Raw genomic sequence first — 6,000 nt, forward strand, 5'->3', positions numbered from 1 at the left:
TCCGTGTTCCGAGGCCATGTCTGTACATGCTAGGCTCGTCAAGTCAACCTAAGTGTTTCGCATGTGTAAATCTCGCTTACACCCGTTGTATGCGAACGTTAGAATCTATCACACCCGATCATCACGTGGTGCTTCGAAACAACGAACCTTCGCAACGGTGCACAGTTAGGGGGAACACTTTTCTTGAAATTTCAGCGAGGGACCATCTTATTTATGCTACCATTGTTCTAAGCAAATAAGATGTAAACATGACAAACATCACATGCAAATCATAAAGTGACATGATATGGCCAATATCATCTTGCGCCTTTTGATCTCCATCTTCGAGGCGCGGCATGATCACCTTCGTCACCGGCATGACACCATGATCTCCATCATCGTGTCTTCATGAAGTTGCCTCGCCAACTATTACTTCTACTACTATGGCTAACGGTTAGCAATAAAGTAAAGTAATTACATGGTGTTTTCATTGACATGCAGGTCATAAATAAATTAAGACAACTCCTATGGCTCCTGTCGGTTGTCATACTCATCGACATGCAAGTCGTGATTCCTATTACAAGAACATGATTAATCTCATACATCACATATATCATTCATCACATCCTTTTGGCCATATCATATCACATAGCATACCCTGCAAAAACAAGTTAGACGTCCTCTAATTGTTGTTGCATGTTTTACATGGCTGCTATGGGTTTCTAGAAAGAACGTTTCTTACCTACGCAAAACCACAACGGTGATATGCCAATTGCTATTTACCCTTCATAAGGACCCTTTTCATCAAATCCGATCCGACTAAAGTGGGAGAGACAGACACCCGCCAGCCACCTTATGCATCAAGTGCGTGTCAGTCGGTGGAACCAGTCTCACGTAAGTGTACGTGTAAGGTCGGTCCGGGCCGCTTCATCCCACAATGCCGCCGGATCAAGATAAGACTAGTAACGGTAAGCAAATTGAACAAATCATCGCCCACAACTGCTTTGTGTGCTACTCGTGCATAGAATCTACGCATAGACCTAGCTCATGATGCCAATGTTGGGGATCGTAGCAGAAATACAAAATTTTCTACGCATCACCAAGATCAATATATGGAGTCATCTAGCAACGAGAGAGAGGGAGTGCATCTTCATACCCTTGAAGATCGCTAAGCGGAAGCGTTCAAGAGAACGGGGTTGATGGAGTCGTACTCGTCGTGATCCAAATCACCGATGATCCTAGCGTCGAACGGACGGCACCTCCGCGTTCAACACACGTACGGGGCGGAGACGACTCCTCCTTCTTGATCCAGCAAGGGGGAAGGAGAAGTTGAAGGAGATCCAGCAGCACAACGGCGTCGTGGTGGAAGTAGCGGGATCCCGACAGGGCTTCGCCAAGCGCAAGCGGGGAGGAAGAGGTGTCACGGGAGGGAGGGAGGCGCCAGGGCTTCAGGTGCAGCTGCCCTCCCTCCCCTCCACTATATATAGGGGCCTAGGGGGCGTCGGCCCCTTGTAGATCCCATTTAGGGAGGGGGCGGCAGCCCTAGGGGTGGCTTGGCCTCCAAGCCAAGTGGAGGCGCCCCCACCCCTTAGGGTTTCCAACCCTAGGCGCATGGGAGGCCCAAGGGGGGTGCACCAGCCCACCAGGGGCTGGTTCCCACACCCCTTCAGCCCATGGGGCCCTTCGGGATAGGTGGCCCCACCCGGTGGACCCCCGGGACCCTTCCGGTGGTCCCGGTACAATACCGATGACCCCGAAACTCTCCCGGTGGCCGAAACTGGACTTCATATATATAAATCTTTACCTCCAGACCATTCCGGAACTCCTCGTGACGTCCGGGATCTCATCCGGGACTCTGAACAACTTTCGGTTAACCGCATACTAATATCTCTACAACTCTAGCGTCACCGAACCTTAAGTGTGTAGACCCTACGGGTTCGGGAGACATGTAGACATGACCGAGACGACTCTCCGGTCAATAACCAACAGCGGGATCTGGATACCCATGTTGGCTCCCACATGCTCCACGATGATCTCATCAGATGAACCACGATGTCGAGGATTCAATCAATCCCGTATACAATTCCCTTTGTCTATCGGTACGATACTTGCCCGAGATTCGATCGTCGGTATCCCGATACCTCGTTCAATCTCGTTACCGGCAAGTCTCTTTACTCGTTCCGTAACACATCATCCTGTGATCAACTCCTTGGTCACATTGTGCACATTATGATGATGTCCTACCGAGTGGGCCCAGAGATACCTCTACGTTTACATGGAGTGACAAATCCCAGTCTCGATTCGTGCCAACCCAACAGACACTTTTGGAGATACCCGTAGTGCACCTTTATAGCCACCCAGTTACGTTGTGATGTTTGGTACACCCAAAGCATTCCTACGGTATCCGGGAGTTGCACAATCTCATGGTCTAAGGAAATAATACTTGACATTAGAAAAGCTTCAGCATACGAACTACACGATCTTGTGCTAGGCTTAGGATTGGGTCTTGTCCATCACATCATTCTCCTAATGATGTGATCCCGTTATCAACGACATCCAATGTCCATGATCAGGAAACCATAACCATCTATTGATCAACGAGCTAGTCAACTAGAGGCTTACTAGGGACATGGTGTTGTCTATGTATCCACACATGTATCTGAGTTTCCTATCAATACAATTCTAGCATGGATAATAAACGATTATCATGAACAAGGAAATATAATAATAACTTATTTATTATTGCCTCTAGGGCATATTTCCAACAGGGTGAATAGGCAACTAACAATTTTTAACTTTTCTTTACCGAATTAAACTTTGCTTCAAAGTAGGTTGTCTAGATGTGCAACTAGGTGAGCAACCTATATGATGCAACAACAACAAACAAGCAAGCAAGCGAGAGAAGTAACACTAATGAGCTTGCACAAGTAAAGGTAAGAGATAACCAAGAGCGGATCCGGTGAAGACGAGGGTGTGTTACCAATCTTCCTTCCTTTTGAGGGGAAGTACGTCTCCGTTAGAGTGGTGTGGAGGCACAATGCTCCCCAAGAAGCCACTAGGGCCACCGTATTCTCCTCACGCCCTCACACAATGCGAGATGCCGTGATTCCACTATTGGTGCCCTTGAAGGCGGCAACCGGACCTTTACAAACAAGGTTGGGGCAATCTCCACAACTTAATCGGAGGCTCCCAACAATACCATGAAGCTTCACCACAATGGACTGTGGCTCCATGGTGACCTCAACCGTCTAGGGTGCTCAAACACCCAAGAGTAACAAGATCCGCTAGGGATACGTGGGGGAATTGAAAATCTCTTGGTGGAAGTGTAGATCGGAGCCTTCTCAACCACTCCCGAGTAAATCAACAAGTTTGATTGGCTAGAGAGAGATATCGGGCGAAAATGGAGCTTGGAGCATTAATGGAGCTTGAGGGGGAAGAGGTAAGTCAACAGGGAAGAAGGGGACCCCCTTTTATAGTGGGGGCAACAATCCAACCGTTGCCCCACTAAACAGCCCCGCAGAGGGCAGTACTACCGCGGGAGACAGCGGTACTACCGGTGGGTTAAGCGGTACCACTGCTTCCTTTGACGGTACTGCTGCGCAGGACGAAGGGTAAAGGGAAAGAGGGAACCGGGCGGTACTGCCGTGGAGGAGGGCGATACTTCCGCTAATGAGCGGTACTGCCGCACTACTGCCGCAGCAAGGTACCGCACAATCCGACACAGAAAAAGACCCCTCGAATCGACGCGGTAGGGACCTGGCAAGCCAACGGTAGTACTGCTGCGGAGTCACCGGCGGTACTACCGCTGCGGAGCGGTACTGCCGCTTGTGACCCCTCAGCGGTACTACCGTTGGGTACCACGGTACTACTGCTGGGACCCAGACAAGACCCACAAGAAGAGAGAAGATCTCTCCAAAGAAGCGGAAGGGCTCGGAGGGTGAGAAGCGGATGTGTACGTGTTGATTTCACCGAAGCAATACCAAAGCGGACCCCCTCTTGATAGTACGGTGCCCTCTATGCAACTAGTCCACTGAAAAAGAAACGAAAGAGCTACACCGTCTTGAATGACACTCCGAGGGGAAGAAAATCGTCTCGTGCCAAGGATGAATCCCTAAAATGCTCAAAGCACACAATTAGTCCCGCAAACACGTTGTCATCAATCACCAAAACCACATCGAGAGAGATATGCCTCAACAATCTCCCCCTTTTTGGTGGATTGATGACAACTAGGGATTTGCACAAGGAAAAGATATAAAAGTAAGGATACTTAGAACGACAAAATATAGACGGGCTCCCCCTGAATGTGTGCACCTAGTTAGTGGAGCCTTTGGAATGCAAGACACACACATTCGGATCAACACTCCCCCTATATTTTATAGTCCAACAATTTTAAGCACAGGATATATGAGAGCAGGGTATAAAACAGGATAAGCATGCAACTCATAAGATACTACAGTACTGAATAGGCATAAGTAATAAGGTAGCGATAGGGAGCATATGTCTCACACCATATGTCTAGAACTTAGGTCTCACTGGCACCAAACCAAACCAAGCAAAGACAACGAGAAAACACAAGACACAAAGACACACTCGCAACAACACAAATCCCTAAACTCTCTCCCCCCCTTTGGCATCGAGACACCAAAAGGGCAAAGAGCGTTGCTACGGCTCCAGGTGATGGCAAGCTGAGGATCTCAAACATCACATCTCAGCGAGATCGTCTGCACCTCCGTCGTTGGTCGGAAACTGCTCGGTGTCTGAATCGGTCCAAGGGCAATGCTGGTGAATCCATTACTCCTCTTCAGTGATCTGGCCCTCAGAACCACTGGCAACGGTCGCACCCAGGTGACGCATGAGCTCCTTGTGGCGCACCCTGGCCTGCTTCTCAGCCACATGAGTCATGTACTGACCATGAGACTCCATGCATAAAAGCTTCTTCATCTTGCGTTTAAGCTTCTTTGCCTAAGAATGTTCTGCACAAGAGGGCCCAAAGTCCTCCTCGTGATCATCAGTTGCAGCCCCACCCTCAGTCTCCATGGCAGCAGCAGTAGTAGATGGACCCCTGGGTTTAGGCGCTGGGGTGCCCCAATTGTCCTTCTTCCTCAGACGCTTGATCTCATGAGAAACCAAGTCTCCAGTTTCCAACATCACTCTGGGATAGACACATGCCCAGGCCTTCTCAATGAGCCTCATGATGAATGGACCATATATCGAGCACTTGTGCTCAGAAACGGCAGAGAGAAGTTCAGACCACATAACATGAGAAATGTCCAGGCTCTCTCCAGTGTTTGCTTCCTTCTCATGCTGGTAGAAAAGAAGCATGTCCACGAGATAGGAGTGGACCATATCCAGATTCCCGATGCGAGGGAAGAGAGTCTCACGGAAGACACGATGAAGAATGTCCAGATACATAGACAGCTCATAGGTTTCCTTCTTAGTCACTGGGTGAACCTTCACAGTACAGTAGGGCCAAAGGGATTGCTTCTGAGTGGATGTAGCATTGCGGTGAAGGCGGAAGCCTACTGGAGTCTCAAGCCCGTGATCTTCCACATCAAGTAACTCCATGAAGGCCTTCCACTTGACGGAAAGCAACTTGCCATTGGTCATCCAAGTCAGAGTCCTGTCGGCATCGGTTCCAAGATGAACGGTGGCAAAGAATTGAGCCACCAAATCTGCATCAAAATCCTTGTTGAACTGCATGATCCTGAGAATGTTCAGCTGAGAACACATCTGAAAGGCTTCGCCAAAGTACTCAGGGTCCTTCTCCATGGCATCCGTGTCGATGGAGCGAACATCAACATAGAGATTCTTCTTGGCCTTGATCACATCAAAATAGATGGCAAACTGGAAGCGGTTCCAGAACGGGCGGTTGACCAAAGTGAGATCTTGGTCTACCTCATAGGGGTTGCGGCGACGCTTTTCCCAAAACTCCTTGGCAGTCATCTCAGTCACAGTCTTTCCCTTTGGCTTGTTGGCGGATCTCTTCGACTGCTGATGTGGTGGTGGAGCACTTGCGGATGC

The sequence above is a fragment of the Triticum urartu genome, chromosome 7 (assembly GCF_003073215.2).
Source record: "Triticum urartu cultivar G1812 chromosome 7, Tu2.1, whole genome shotgun sequence".
Classification (NCBI taxonomy): Eukaryota; Viridiplantae; Streptophyta; class Magnoliopsida; order Poales; family Poaceae; genus Triticum; species Triticum urartu.